The sequence below is a fragment of the Balaenoptera borealis genome (assembly GCF_965194805.1).
Source record: "Balaenoptera borealis genome assembly, chromosome: 3".
NCBI classification, from domain to species: Eukaryota; Metazoa; Chordata; class Mammalia; order Artiodactyla; family Balaenopteridae; genus Balaenoptera; species Balaenoptera borealis.
In genome coordinates this window covers 146,819,737-146,835,605 of record NC_138866.1, presented here as the reverse complement: position 1 = coordinate 146,835,605, position 15,869 = coordinate 146,819,737, and the positions used below count along the sequence as shown (strand labels likewise).

The 15,869-nt window shown below is 50.8% G+C and overlaps 1 long non-coding RNA gene across 1 annotated transcript; it reads left to right on the top strand.

Moving 5' to 3' along the window:
* Positions 1–780: 780 nt before the first annotated feature.
* Positions 781–14,230, top strand: LOC309626979. The gene is made up of 3 exons (XR_014243476.1): positions 781–1,717; positions 2,493–3,343; positions 11,997–14,230. It is a non-coding gene; the product is annotated as an uncharacterized lncRNA (long non-coding RNA).
* The last annotated feature ends 1,639 nt before the right edge of the window (positions 14,231–15,869 follow it).

Here is a 15,869-nt window from a genome sequence, read left to right as displayed (position 1 = left end):
GGGTCTTCAGGACGGTGTGAGAAAAGAGTGGGGTTCCTAAGTGGAGAACCCCTTCTCAGGGCCTCCAGGTTGAATGGCCTGAAAGATGGGGTGCAGCAGCCTGGGGCTCATCCCTGAGGGCCCTACGCATGTCACCCACCCATACGTACATGCCCGTCTTGCATCTCTTGGGGTAGGGGTGGTTAGTTAACAATCCCAGAGCCTCCTTTTCTGTCCCCTTCTGCCTTGGGCCAGTTTGTCCCCCGCCCCACCCTCATCCTGCGCTGCGGTCCAGGAGGGCTCCGATTGCGGTGGGAGGCCAGGCTGGGGCCTGTGAGGGCCAGGAGCAAGTATGGGAAAAGGGGCCATTGTGGCTCAGCTCCGGGGATTAAGAGCTAGAAAGTGGATGTGGAGAGCTGAGGCCGTTGACGGTAGCCCTGTGAGCTGAGTTCCCAGGGGGGGTGGCCCAAGCAGCCTGTGCCTGAGCTGTGTCCAGGCTGCCTGCTGGACCTAATCCCCTGGGAGCTGCAGCCCGAGAAGCCCCGGAAATACAGCTGCTGTGGAGAGAGGGCTGCCCTTGGTGGGGTCGGGTAACCTGGTCCTGGATGCTCGGAGTGGCCGCTCTGAGGAGGGATGGGTGGTGGGGAGGCATGCCCATGGGGTGTGAGTGTACGCATGTGCCCCTGGCCTGGGCAGTGTATCTGAGTGGGACATTCTAAAGATAGGTGACCCAAGATATAAAGAACAAGCTAGTGGTTACCAGTTGGGGTGGGGGGAGGGCAATTTGGGGTGGGCGAGAGGGAAGTACAAACTGTTGGGTGTAAGATAGACTCAAGGATGTATTGTACGACGTGGAGAGTATAGCCAATGTTTTGTAATAACTGTAAATGGAAAGTAACTTTTAAAATTGTATTAAGAAATTTTTTTAAAAAAGATAGGTGACCCAGTGTGTTAGGGGCAGTGTCAGTCCCCTTGTGTGTCAGGTTTAGGGCCTGTCTTGAGGGGAATGGGGCCTGAAGGCAGCGACTAGGCCAACTCAGAGATACTCAGAGGTCCCTGACTAAAGAGATGAGACATGGTGAGGAAAGAGGCAGCGCCTCCACCGGCAGGCCTGAGTGGGTGCTAAGTGTGTGTGTGTGTGTGTGTGTGTGTGTGTGTGTGTACTCGGGTGTGCACCATCGAGCAGGATGCTTGAGAACGGCCCTTCAGAGGCGGCTGGAGGGGCTCTGCAAGTTGTAATCAGATTAAGGGGGCCAATCACTTAGGGCTCTTGAAAAGGCCACAAGGTTTCTAATCAGCCCTGAGCACCAGGCCCACAAAGCCCAGGAGGAGCTCGGCAGGAGCCGCCCGCGGGCTGCTGTGGGAGCCGGGCGGCTTTCTTCCCTCTCTGTCTCTCCTAATTATGTCAATTTGCTAGCCAAATTGTTTGCTCGAGTGGACAGGGCGCCTTGTGGCCCATTCATGTGGTAATGTGGGAACTGGCAGGCCTCCTGGCTGGGAAAATAGGAGGTACCGGGACCCTTTTCGAGGGAGCAGACAGGCTGGGAGTGTGGGGTACCCAGGCCTTGGGAACTCTCCCCTAACTAGTGTGGGGCTTTTTCCCATGAATTCCAGAAACTTCCAGCCTGGGTTGTGCCCTGGGATGTCCTTTTTGGCCAGTCAAGATGAAGGATGGGGAAGGAGGCAAGGACCCCATAGAGGACAGAAGAATTGGCCTCCAGTTCCCTTCAGGGTGAAGGTGGGCAGCTTTCTGTCTTTATGCCTGATCCTTTGAGGGCCAGGCTGAGACTTGAGTGGTTTGGGAGCTGGATAGGATCTGGGAGGTGCCAGAGAGACGGAATCCTGAAAGGTTGAGTCGCAGCAAGCAGACTTGGGGATGTGCAGAGACTCAGAAAAAGTTCTTGTCAATTTACTGAGCCTTTATGCAGGCGCCAGCCACTGTGTCACTACTTTGTACACAGCAGCTCATTGAGCCTGAGAGGAATCCAGGGAGGTAGGCCCTGGGCTTCCCATTTCACAAAGAAACTGAGGCTCAGATAAGTTAAATGACTTGCCCAAGGTCACACAGCCAGTAGGTGAAGAGCAGAAATTTTTTTTTAATTAATTTATTTTTTAATTTATTTCTGGCTGCGTTGGGTCTTCGTTGGTGCACGCGGGCTTTCTCTAGTGGCAGTGAGGAGGGGCTACTCTTCGTCATGGTGCATGGGTTTCTCATTGCAGTGGCTTCTCTTGTTGTGGAGCACGGGATCTAGGTGCATGGGCTTCAGTAGTTGTGGCACATGGGCTCAATAGTTGTGGCGCACGGGCTCTAGAGCGCAGGCTCAGTAGTTGTGGTGCATGGGCTTAGTTGCTCCGTGGCATGTGGGATCTTCCCGGATCTGGGTTTGAACCCGTGTCCCCTGCATTGGCAGGCGGATTCTTAACCACTGTGCCACCAGGGAAGCCCCAAGAGCAGAAATTTGAACCCAGGTCTATCTGATCCCTCTGTCCCTTCTGCCCCGGCCCCACCACAGGCGTTCATTCCTTCCTTCAAGCAGCAAACAAGAACTGACAGTCAGCCGGGTTCTGTTTGAGGCATGGAGGATGCAGAGAACTAAGACGACCCAGGAAGTGAAACCGTGCACCTCAGATTGGAACTTGAACCCACGCGGCTGGGACTCGAACCTGGCCAAAACCTACAGTCTTCCAACTGAGATCACACACCTGGTTTCAGGATTTAATGAAGCTTAGATTCTTGATGTCTCATCGCAGAAGAAATTCAGTGAGAGACGAAGTGATAGGTAAGAAGTGGATTTATTTAGAGAGAAACACACTCCACAGGCAGAGTGTGGGCCATCTCAGAAGGTGAGAAAGACACCAGGGTTTGGGGTTGTCAGTTTTTACAGGGGTGGGTAATTTCATAGGCTAATGAGTGCGAGGAGGATTCCAGCTATTTCAGGAAGGGGGTGGATTTCCAAGAATCGGGCCACGGCCCACTTTTTGATCCTTATGGTCAGTCTTGGAAATGTCATGGCGCCTGTGGGTGTGTCATTTAGCTTGCTGATGTGTTTCAGTGAGTGTATACTGAGGCTCAAGGTCTACTGGAAGTCGACTTGTCCACCATTTTGGACCCACTTGGTTCTAATCAGTGTATGTCATGTCCTTGGGCTATGTCATTCCTTCAAATGTTGTGCCCTGCCTCCTTCCCTCCTGTTTCAGAAGGGCATGGTCATGGGGCCCTTAGCACGGGCACACTGGTGTGAGCTGCGGTCACTCTCTACAGTCAGCACAGAGCTACGGCCACAAAGACGGTCAGACACTGGATACATTGCTTGGGAGCCATGGTGGACATTAAGAATAGTGACTGTCAACAGTCCAGATACAGGTAGTCTCCCTGTCCGGGGCCTGCACTGGCTGCATTCCCCTGCCCTCTGGGCTACCCTCCCTTCCTCAGGCCCCCCCTTCAGCATGTGAGGACCCCTCCCATCTCCCTTGGGTGTGGCCACCTAACACCTCTGCATCTCAGATGATGGGGCCATGCCCACTCTGGCCACTCCCCGCTGGACCCACCTGGCTTGTTGGTGTCCCTCTGAAAGTGAGGAGCCCCCTCCCCCCACAGATGCTCCCAGGGCTGCTGCCCACCCCCACCCCCCACCCCCTACCCGCCAGGTGCCTCCTCACTGTCCCATTCAGGGCTGTTAGGATCTGCCCTACCCGGAGCTGTCAGGAGGCTGGGGTGCAGGGTGGCACTGGGGGTTGGGGCAGGGAGAGAGATCCAAGGGAGGGTCTGCAGGTACAGCTCGGCACCCCTCACTCCCCAACTGGGAGGAAAGGCCAGACTCCATGTTTATCCCTGAATGAGATGATGGCCAGAAATCTTCTTAGATCAAATCCAATTCACTGGGCAGTTGCCATTTGACCTGTACTAGGCCAGGTGCTGGGAGACAGGGGTGCAGGGAAGCCCCAGGCACTCCGACTGCAGGTTCCACAGCCCTGTTCAGGAGGCAAGTCTAAAAGCAACGATACAGTAACTGGTCAGGCCAGGAGAGGACTACAGACCAATAACAACAACACAAAGCACCTACTCTGTGCCAGGCACAGTTCTAGGTACTTTACATATATTAATTCATTTAATCTTTTTTTTTTAAAGATTTATTTATTTTATTTTTATTTTTGGCTGCGTTAGGTCTTAGTTGCAGCATGCGGGATCTTTTGTTGTGGTGCGCAGGCTCCAGAGCATATGGGCTCTATAGTTTGCAGCATGCAGGCTCTCTCGTTGAGGCGTGCAAGCTCAGTAGCTGTGGCGCATGGGCTTAGTTGCCCTGCGGCATTTGGGATCTTAGTTCCCTGACCAGGGATCAAACCTGCGTCCCCTGCATTGGAAGGCGGATTCTTTACCACTGGACCACCAGAGAAGTCCCAATTCATTTAATCTTCATGACAATTCTACGAAGGGAGTACGGTTATTATCCTCATTTTACCTCATGAAGAAACTGAAGCACAGAGAGGTTGAGTAACTTGCCCAAAGTCACACAGCTAAGTATGTAGCAAAGCTGGCATTCAAACTATGGCCCCAGAGGTCCAGCTTTTTTTTTTTTTTTTTTTTAATTTTTTATTTATTTATTTATTTTTATTTTTGGCTGTGTTGGGTCTTCGTTTCTGTGTGAGGGCTTTCTCTAGTTGCGGCGAGCGGGGGCCACTCTTCATTGCGGTGTGCGGGCCTTTCACTGTCGCAGCCTCTCTTGTTGCGGGGCACAGGCTCTAGACGCGCAGGCTCAGTAGTTGTGGCTCACGGGCCTAGTTGCTCCGCGGCATGTGGGATCCTCCCAGACCAGGGCTCGAACCCGTGTCTCCTGCATTGGCAGACAGATTCTCAACCACTGCGCCACCAGGGAAGCCCGAGGTCCAGCTTTTAATCACACACTTTTAGTCACAGCTAGGCTATTCCCACTCTTAGGTCACTGGAAGAGACAAAGGAAGGGAGGGTTTGAGGATCCTGGGTGGGGGAGGGTTATGTGGAGAGGGCTGCCTCAAGCAGATCAGTGATATCTGTCAAGGGCCATAGCCAGCTCCAAGTGACCCTGTGAGGGAGGGAGGAGAGGATACCATGGAACAATGACCCATCCTCACTCCCCTCCCTCCTGACAAAACATGCATGGAACCCATGGGTTTGCAGAGACAAACAGGAGAATATTTAACCCAGCTTTCCAGAGGCCATGATGTCTAATCTGTGTCCTGAAGGACAAATAGGAATTATTCAAGCAAAGGGTTGGGGGTGGAGAAACCAGCTTCTGGGAGGTGACAGAACATCTGGCTCAGGAGTGGTCAGGCATGCAGCCAGAGGGGAAGGCAGGGGTCTACCCAAGGGCAAGTTTGGATATTATACTAAGGGTACTGAGAACAAGTCATTGAAGAGTTTTAAGCACCAGGAGTGACAGGATCAGAAACAGCATTCTCCACTCCCCCTTGCTGTTCGGGATGCCAGCCTCAGGGAATTCATTGAGTTCTAGGAATTAGTCATACAGTTCTGCCTCAGGGCCTTTGCATAGGCTGTGCCCTTTGCCTAGAGTGTTCTACACACCCTGCCCCATTGCACTGGCTCCCTGTGCACTGCATTTTCTACTCATCCTTAAATTTCAGGAAATATTTCTCAGAGGAACTTTTCCTGAGCCCTAGACCAGGACAGGACCCCTTGCTATATGCCTTTACTATACCCTGAACTTTTCTCCATAGCATTTACTGAGTCTGTGATGATGTATTTCGTTGTGTGATTAGTTAACTATCAGTTCCCCCAGTAGATGTAAGTCCTATGAGGACAGGAATCCATCTTCCTAGGGCTGAGCCTGGCACATTGCAGGGGATTGATCAGTACCTGTTGAGTGAATGAATGAGTGAATGAATGAATTTTGGCTACACTGGGAGAATGAGGTGGAGAATAGCAAGCAAAGAACAACTATATATGTAATAAACTATTCAATAAACATATACATGTATGTATATATACTATATGGAGACAAACTCTTGAGGTGGCCCCCATGACACCCACTTCTTGGTATTCACGCCCATGCAGAATCCCATCTCCTTGAGACTGGGCAGGACCTGTGACTTACGTCTAAACAACAAGATACAGCAAAGGTGATGGGATGTATGTGATTACATGTATATGATGATGTGATTACATCACATAAGACTGTAGTACGCGGGAACTTCCCTGGCGGTCCAGTGGTTAAGACTCTGAGCTTCCACTGCAGGGGGCACCGGTCCGATCCTTGGTCAGGGAACTAAGATCCCACGTGCTGCATGGTGTGGCCAAAAAAAAAAAAGAAAAAATTGTAGCACCCATCTTACTAGAGTCTCTCACTCCCTTGTTGGTTTTGATAAAGCAGGTGGCCATGTTGCAGCCCACCTGAAAATGGCCTCTAGAAACTGAGGACAGGTGACAGCCAGCAAGAAAATGAACCCTCAATCCTGTACATGCAAGGAACTGAATTTGGCCAAGTGCTGCATGTACTTGGAAGTGGACCATTCCCCAGCTGAGCCTCCAGATGAGGCCTCAGTACTGGCCTGCACCTTGATTGCAGGCTTGCAGAGGACCCAGCTAAGCCATGGCAGGATTCCTGACCCACAAAAACTGTGAGATAACATGTGTTGTCTCACACTGCTGCATTTGTGGTAATATTGTTATACAACAATAGATTAGGGACTTCCATCGTGGCGCAGTGGATAAGAATCCGCCTGCCAATGCAGGGGACACGGGTTCAAGCCCTGGTCCGGGAAGATCCCACATGCCGCAGAGCAATGAAGCCCGTGCGCCACAACTACTGAGCCTGTGCCCTAGAGCCCACGAGCCACAACTACTGAAGCCCGTGCGCCTAGAGCCCGTGCTCTGCAACAAGAGAAGCCACCACAATGAGAAGCCCATGCACTACAACGAAGAGTAGCCCCCGCTCTCCACAACTAGAGAAAGCCCACGCGCAGCACCAAAGACCCAACACAGCCAAAAATAAATAAATAAATAAATAAATTTATTTATTTAAAAAAAAAAGACCCAAAGCAGCCAAAATTAAATCTTAAAAAGAACACAATAGATTAAAATATATATATATATACACAATATATACACATATATGACATAAATGATATATGTAAACACCCACACAATACACATGTTAGGCCAAGCATGGTATGCCATCCCCCAACCACAATTTTTGGTCAGATAAGGGCACATGGCACAGGCTAAGCCAGACTCCTTCCCTGGGATTTTATATATGGAGGCAGGGAAAAGAGGAGCCTTCTCTTTCCTCTAGGCTTGCTCAGATGGTAGGATGTAAGCCTTATGGTTGACAAAATCCATGCTCTCCTCCCACTGCATAGAGGAAGTGCTCCACAGCAGGACAGAATGCAGCTAGCTCACAAAGAGGAGACCTGAGCCACATTGAAAAAGAGACCAATTGACATCATTTGAGTAACAGGACTCTGCCACACCTGAAGCCAGCCCATTCCTAGATTTCCCAGTTGCATGAACCATTAAATTCCTTCTTTTGCTTCTCTTGGCTCCCCTTGTCCACTCTGAGCTCCTGGAGGTCAGGGAATCTGCCAGCTTCCTCACGGTATTTCCTATTATGGCCCAGCCCAGAAAGCTTTTCCAGAATAAGTGCAGTAAAAGGTGGCTGGATGGAAGAGGGCTATGTGTCAAGTGCCCAAGAAAGCACTCACTTATATGATCTTATTCAATCTCTGCATAAACCCTGCATAATCATTACTGTATCAGTTACGCAGTTTGGGCTGTGAGTAAAAGAAGACCTCAACAAAAAATGGCTTAAGCCATATGAGGACTTATTAATTCACAAAACAAGAGTTCCAGGGATACACCAGGCTGCGGGCATGCTTTCCTGTGATTCTCATGGCTCCTCCCTCCTTGCTATTGGCTCCAACGTCAGGCCAGTATAAAGGTGGCTGCAGCATCACATGCAGACCCAGCAATGTCCAGGGCAGGAAGAGCAACCATCTACCTTTTCCTTACCTGTCTTTTTTCCCTTCAGTCATCTTTTTTAGTGAAATTAGACACACACATAATTTGATTAAGTTTAGTTTTTGTGTTTTGGGAGGGAAAATTGATGTTATTCTTTATCTTTTGCAGCTCACGCACACCTTGTCCTTTGATCAGTTTCAGTGTATTCTCTAGTAGAGAGAGTCTCTAATTCAGGGGTTCTCAAAGTGTGGTCTGGACCAGCAGTATCACCATCACCTGGGAAACTGTTTGAAATGCAAAATTCTTGAGCCTTCCCTCCCCCAGCCTACAGAAACTCTGAGAGCAGGGCCTGACAGTCTTCAGGTGATCCTGATGCATGCTCAAGTTTGAAACATACTCTCTAATTTATTTAACTAGTCCCCTGGGGGTGGACATTCGGGTTGTTTCCGATTTCTTGTTATTAAAACTCATGCTATGATACATCCCTTTATACGTGTTTTTGTGTCCTGTGAGAACACTTCTTCTCTCTCAAAATTTTCTTGGTTAATTTTTCACATTCGCTCTTCCAGATGAACTTTAGAATGTTTCTAAATTCCAATCTCAGTGGTATTGCATTGTATTTATACTTTAATTTAGGAAGGATTGACATCTTGACAGTATTGAGTTTTCCCATCAAATATTGAAATTCTACAGGATTTTAAGTATAATTCACATAATTATATGTAATTTAGGCATGCTTTGTTATGATCCCAAATATAACAACTGCAGGACATATTATTATAATGGTCTCCTTTCCCTGAATTTTATGAAACTAAGAATATAATCGTAAAGGGTCAAGCGTATGATCATCCTATTCTTCTTGGGATAATCTCATTTCTTATGTTGGCCTCTCAGCTGTGATTCAGTTAAGCCTATGTCTCTTTTGGGGAGCAAAGAAACCTTTCTTAGAAATCACCCCCCAACAGACTTCTCCCCATGTTTCACTGGCTACAGCAATTTTAAAACATGCTCCCCCCCCCAGTTCTTCCATATTCTTCTCATCAAGAGGTGAGGTCTGTGCCCTCCTGTTGAATCTGAGCTTGGTGACTGCTTGCCCAATAGAACAGGACAAAATGACACTGTGCCAGCTTCCAGGCCCAGACCTTAAGAAATGACAGCTTCTCTTTCCTGCCTCTTGGGACCCTTGTTCTGGGAACCCAGCATCCATGTCTGAAGAAGTCCAAGCAAGGAGGAATGGAGGCCCTTGGCCCACAGGCTAGGCTGAGTGACCGGCCCACAGGCTAGGCTGATTGACCAGCCCACACCCAGCCCCAACTTCCGGCCGTGTGATTGATCCTCTAGCTCCACTCAAACTGCCCAGTTGTTACCACGTGAAACCTAGATGAGCCATCCCACTGATTCCTGCCCCAATCACAGATGTATTGAGCAAAAGAAATGATTGTTGGGACTTCCCTGGTGGCACAGAGGTTAAGAATCCGCTTGCCAATGCAGGGGACAAGGGTTTGAGCCCTGGTCCAGGAAGATCCCACAGGCTGCGGAGCAACTAAGCCTGTGCGCCACAACTACTGAGCCTGTGCTCTAGGGCCTGCGAGCCACAACTACTGAGCCCACTCGCCTAGATCCCGTGCTCTGCAGCAAGAGAAGCCACTGCAATGAGAAGCCCACGCACTGCAACAAAGAGTAGCCCCTGCTCGCCACAACTAGAGAAAGCCCACACAGCAACAAAGACCCAACATAGCCAAAAATAAATAAAAAAGGAAATGATTGTTGTTGTTTGAAGTGTCAAGGTGGTTTGTTAGGCAGTTGTGCCAATGGTGCAATATGTTTCAACGCCTAAACCAATCACTGACAAGGGGACAAGGACTTAAACCTTCTGGAACCCTCCCCTGGAGGCTGGGACTGGGGCTGGAGCTCGGTTCCCCTTCCCTGAGCCAGGGACAAAATTAGAGTCGTGCAAGGACAAAGAAATGCCTGCTGGTGGGTGACCAACAGCATCTGCTGTGGATGTTATGTCCAGTGAGATGAGGTAACTGGCCTGAGGTCCCACAGCTAGTATGTGTCAGGGCCAGGCTTTGAACCCAGGCTGTCTCCCAGACATCAGGAGCAAGGCTGAAACTATTAGTGCCCATAACCTCTCCTACTCCCCCTCTGAGAATTTCCTCCAGTGTCCTCTGCTCTACAAAGCCTTCCTGGATGCCATTTCCCCATGGACACACCTCCCATATAACACACATCACAGTATATTCTCATCATGTGCCTATACGGCTACCCCCAATAGGATACACTATCCCACAAGGTGGGACCTTTGTTTCCGTCTCCCCCAGGGCATAATGGGGGGCTTGGCAGAGAGGAGGGAATAGGCACAATGGAGTCTTATCTTTTGTGGGGTTAGAGTCATTACTTAAAGTCAACATCCAGTATAGTCAAAATTACCCCTAGTGGGGGACTTCACTGGTGGTCCCGTGGTTAAGAATCCACCTTCCAGGACTTCCCTGATGGCGCAGTGGTTTAGAATCTGCCTGCTAATACAGGGGACACGGGTTTGAGCCCTGGTCTGGGAAGATCCCATCCCCCATGCTGCAGAGCAACTAAGCCCGTGAGCCTCAACTACTGAAGTCTGTGCGCCTAGAGCCCGTGATCTACAAGAGAGGCCACTGCAATGAGAAGCCCGTGCACGGCAACGAAGAGTAGCCCCCGCTCGCCACAACTAGAGAAAGCCCACATGAAGCAATGAAGACCCAACGCAGCCAAAAAAATAAATAACTTAAAAAAAAAAAAAAAGAGTTCACCTTCCAATGCAGGGGACACGGGTCCTATCCCTGGTCAAGGAACTAAGATCCTACATGCTTTGGGGCAACTAAGCCGGGACAACTAAGCCCACGCTCTGCAACTAAGCCCGTGCGCCACAACTAGAGAGCCCGTGCACCACAACCACTGAGCCCACACACCACAACTAGAGAGAAGCCCACATGCTGCAACTAAGACCTGAAGCAGCCATAAATAAATAAATAAATAAAATATTTGAAAAAAAATATTACCCCTAGGGGACCTTTAAAATTTGCCCAGCAAGTCAGTATACATGGTTTTGTGTATACAACTCTGAACAGTAATATACATGTATAAATGGATGTACTAATATGTAGGATACAAGAAAGAGTACATTTTCAAATGTATTCAGTATTTTTAATTAAAAATATTTTGTGTCTATACACATAATTAAATGCACATGAGATAAACATCACTGTAAATGCTTGATAGATGAAATCAGTCATTAAAGACACAAAGGGATGGGTCTGGCCCATCTGCTCATCTTTCCCCTCAAACCTCTCCCCTGTTGGCCCAGCACTGTTTGTCTTTCTCTTGTGCCTGAAATTTCCCCACTTGAGTCACTGAGCACCAAGGCACAGAGGTCAAGTGTCCCAAAGACCACGGTTATGAGCAGCACACCAGTACCCGATATGTGTTCTAACCTTTCTGGTTGACTATTACCAAGGATTGTAATGAAAGGTCACCTAGCTGACCCCTCGGACACACCAGGAGCCACACCTGGAAGATGGGTTGTGTGTGCGCATGCATGTGTGTGCTCGCGCATGCACGTGTGTACTTGCGCATGCTTGTGCACTTACATACATGGGTACTTGTGAAAAGCTGCTTCATTAAAGACCTGGCCCTTCTGTAAGTTCCTAAGAGATGCCACCAAGGGGTCCTGCAGGCAGAGCTGGCACGAATGCCAACCCCAGTAGCCCCAGTCCCATTGGCCAAGGGGAGGGAAGGCTAAGGGAACCACTTGTGAATCTGGCTTAGAGGGCTCCGGATTTGAATCCTGTCCCCTAGAATGTGCTTGGGGATGTTGCAGGGGAGGAGAATTGTTACTCTTCACTTGATCTCTTCCTGTGTTGTCACGGCAAGCGTTTTTTCTTTATCATCTTAAAAGCTTAATAACATTTTTAAAAGGATTTTTTTTAAGAATTTGAAATTTTTGGTCTCATCCTTTGACAGGTGGGTGGGGCTCCCCATCTGCAGCACCTCCCTGGAGTCCAGTGAGAGCTGCCCTTCTGCCTTTCAGAGCCCTCGGAACATGTCGGCCCTGGACTGGAGCCTGTCACTGACCAGCGTAGAGGTAGTGCCGGCTTCCCCTGAGCTTCAAATGCAGGTGCGCACGGCCCCAGGGTTCAGAGCAAAGAGGGAATCGTCTCGGAGGGCTCTGATTCTTGCCCCTCAGAGCCTCTGGGAACTGTGGAGACAGTCCTGACAAGGGAAGCCTAGGGAAGGGGACCTGGGGGCACCTGGGGGTGTGTGTCCCCCACCTTCTCTCTTCTCCTGCCCTTCTCTCCTCTCTTCTGCGGTCTCTTTCCATGTCTGTCTGTAGGTCTCTCTCTGACTCTCTCCACCTGTGTCAGGCTTGTCCCCTGTGTCTCTCCCCACCTCTCTCCTTCTGTGTCCACCACCATCCCCTGTCTCTCTTGTGTCTCTCTCTGACTTCCTTGCTGTTTCTCTCTGTGTATCCGCCTGATTCTCCCCTCTTTCTTTCTCTTCTCCTCTCTATCTCTTTCCCTCTCTGCTGCCTCGCCTCCCTGCTCTTCTCTCTCTGTGGCTGTCTCTCTCTCTCTGTCTCTCTCCCTCTCGATCTCCTCCCCCTCCCCATTGCCCCCTCTGGAGGATGATCTGTGTTGTGGGATCATGACAAGCCCAAAGGGAAGGTCGGGGCACCCTGCAGAGACCAGCACAGACTGCCATTAACCTGTCACTTCTGCCTCCAGTGGGGAAAACAGCGGGGCTCAGGAAAAGCAGGGAACTGCAGTCATTGGAGATGGGACATCTCAGCTGGGGCTGACAACTGAAAGCAGAAGCCCCCCAGTCAGAGGGCTGCAGACGTGCACCAGGGCACAGAGGACAAGTAGAGTGGGTTTCTGGACACCAGCCCACATTACAGACTGCTTTTGACTTCTGGGCCGGGGGGACCTGTGCATTCGGAGAATCTGCACTGGTGGCCACATTCAAGCCTCCTTTGCCTGCAGTCTTGGGAACTGAGGATGGGGGATCTCAGTGAGGTCAGAAGCAAAGGTCTCAAACTCAGCAGCCTGAGGGCCATGTATCCCATCACCACCCTGCCCCCCAGTGTCTCTAAAATATGAATCCACATTTTTAAATTGGCAAATTTCACATTTTTTAACATCTTTATTGGAGTATAATTGCTTTACAATGGTATGTTAGTTTCTGCTGTATAACAAAGTGAATCAGGTATACATATACATACATCCTCATATCTCCTCCCTCTTGTGTCTCCCTCCCACCCTCCCTATCCTACCCCTCTAGGTGGTCACAAAGCACCAAGCTGATCTCCCTGTGCTATGCGGCTGCTTCCCACTAGCTATCTATTTTACATTTGGTAGCACTTTTTTTTTTTTAATCTAAGTTTCTTTTCTTTTTTTTTTTTTTGGCTGTGTTGGGTCTTTGCTGCTGTGCGTGGGCTTTTCTCTAGTTGCGGCGAGTGGAGGCTACTCTTCATTGCGGTGTGCGGGCTTCTCATTGTGTTGGCTTCTCTTGTTGCGGAGCACAGGCTCTAGGCGTGCGGGCTTCAGTAGTTGCAGCATGTGGGCTCAGTAGTTGCGGCAAGTGGACCCTAGTGCGTGTGGGCTTCAGCAGTTGTGACTCGCAGGCTCTAGAGTGCAGGCTCAGTAGTTGTGGCGCACGGGCTTAGTTGCTCCGCAGCATGTGGGATCTTCCTAGACCAGGGCTCAAACCCTTGTCCCCTGCATTGGCAGGTGGATTCTTAACCACTGTGCCACCAGGGAAGTCCCAAAATCTAAGTTTCCTCTTGAGGACCTGGCACCACTGGGCTATGGCTGAGCAGCAGTGTCCCTGGCAGACCATTGCACACTCCTCTGTCCTGCTGGCCCCTTCTCCTTGAACCTGGATACCTCCCTCCTCAGTTACCTGCCTGCCTCTGTAAGCTCAGGAATGTGTTGCCTGTGACAGCAGAGAGTTCTCTGGGCAAGAGTAGGGGCCCAAGTGCTACCACCAACTTATCGTGTGACACTGGGCAAAGCATGCTAGCTCTGGGCCTCAGCTTTTCCATCTGTAAAATGGGAGATTGGATGAGCCCAGCAGTAAGACTCACCTTTTGGAGCATCTGATGAAAGCTATGGACCCTGTGCCTAGAGAAAAGGACCTGTGCATAGATTTGCATACCATTTGAGAGGTTCACATGCCCCTCCCCCTGGGGGGCAGGGATGCCAGGCTAAGAACCCCTGCTGAGCACCAACCTCCCTACCCCCTTTGCCTCAGCTGCCTGAGTCTGGGTCCAAGAAGACCCACTCTCTCAGACCTGACTGGCCAGGGCCACCCCTCCTCTGGGTGAGTGGGGACTCTCTGGATCCCCAGTGGCTGTCCTAGCCAGGCTGGCAGCCGCCCATCGATATGCAGGAGGGGTCCGGGCTGGCGCTGGATTAGCATAACGCACTCTGGGAGGTAAAGGCCCACCAGGCGGCCTCTGCGTGCAGCGCTTGCCTTTGTCCTGGCCCCAGGACCAGGTTAGGATGGCCCAGGCGGCTCATACACTTTTGACTGCCAGATGAAAGGGGGCGACATAAAAAGGCTGCCTGGGCTGAGCATGGGGGCGCTTTGTGTCTCTCCAGACGGAGTTACAGACGTCTGTGAAACGTCAATTACAGCTGAATAAAGACGTCTGCTCGGTCCAGACATGCCTCCTTTCAGCTGGGGAGGTGTTTCCAGGCCAGGCCTCGGATGCTTTGGCAACCTAATTTGGCGATTGTGACTCTATAAGCGGCCCTGGCATTCATCACGCCCAGGGAGGATGGGAACAGGCTGGGCTGGCCTGACCCCGCTCTGGGAAGTGTCCTGGAATGCGGGGTGGGGTAGGGGTGGGAAGAGAAAGGAGCAACTCACCTCCCTTCCTTTCTCCCCAGGCCAGGCCAGGGAGAGGGGCATTCTGGGAACTACACAGTCCCTCTGTATCAGCCAGGTCCCCTTCCCGGGCCTTTGTCGATGCCAACGTGGCCCAGTGTCTCTGGCATCTACTGGGTGGGATTAGTGTTCACTGATCCTTTCTCCAGATGGGCTAGTGTGAAGCACTGTTGAGGGGACAGCATTAGGAGAGCCTAAGGTTCAAGTGCCAGGGTGACCAGAGATGATGAACACTGATGTCACTGAGCCACCAGGCCAACCCGGGGATCACCACCCTCTTACTGTGTGAGATGAATAAGCCTGCATTTGTTTAAGCCCCTGTCCTGTCCATCAGGCTGTCAGTTACTTGCAGCAGAAACAATCCTACCTGACACAGTAGGACAGCCCAGGGGTCATATTCCTGGTCTTGCACTTTCAGAGTGACAGAAGGGGTTGTGCCACTCAGAACTTCCTTGAGGGGAGGTGACATAGCCATGGTGGGGTGTGAAGACCTGGGACAGAGCAATGATTCTGGGTATAGTGAGCCGGGCTGTCCCTTCCCAGATGGTGGTGGCCCGTGAAGTGCCCTCGCCCAAGGAGACCTCATCTCTGGGGGTCTTGGGCAGCAAAGGCATTTCCTGAGGACCCCCATGCTTCCTGGGACACCTGTCCTGACACTTGCCCAGCAGGACTAGACAACTGACCCTTTGGCCACCATGTGTCATGTCCTGAGTGAAAGCCGGTGAGCTGCCTCTTATAGGAGTACAGAGCAGAAACGGACATAATAATGATTCTACTGCTTACTGAGCACCTCTTGTGCGCCTCTTGTTTTTCTCATGCACAAACACCTCAAAAAGCCCCTCAAAGCTGAGAGGTGGCCCCCTCGGCGCTGTGGGGACGAGCACAGCTGCTGGGCCACCCTGACGGGTGTGATCCTGGCTCTGCCACTTAACCAGCTGTGGGACCTTAGCAAGCCAGTCGACTTCTCTGTGTCTCAGTTTGCAGACCTGCCAATGTTGAGGACACATCCTAG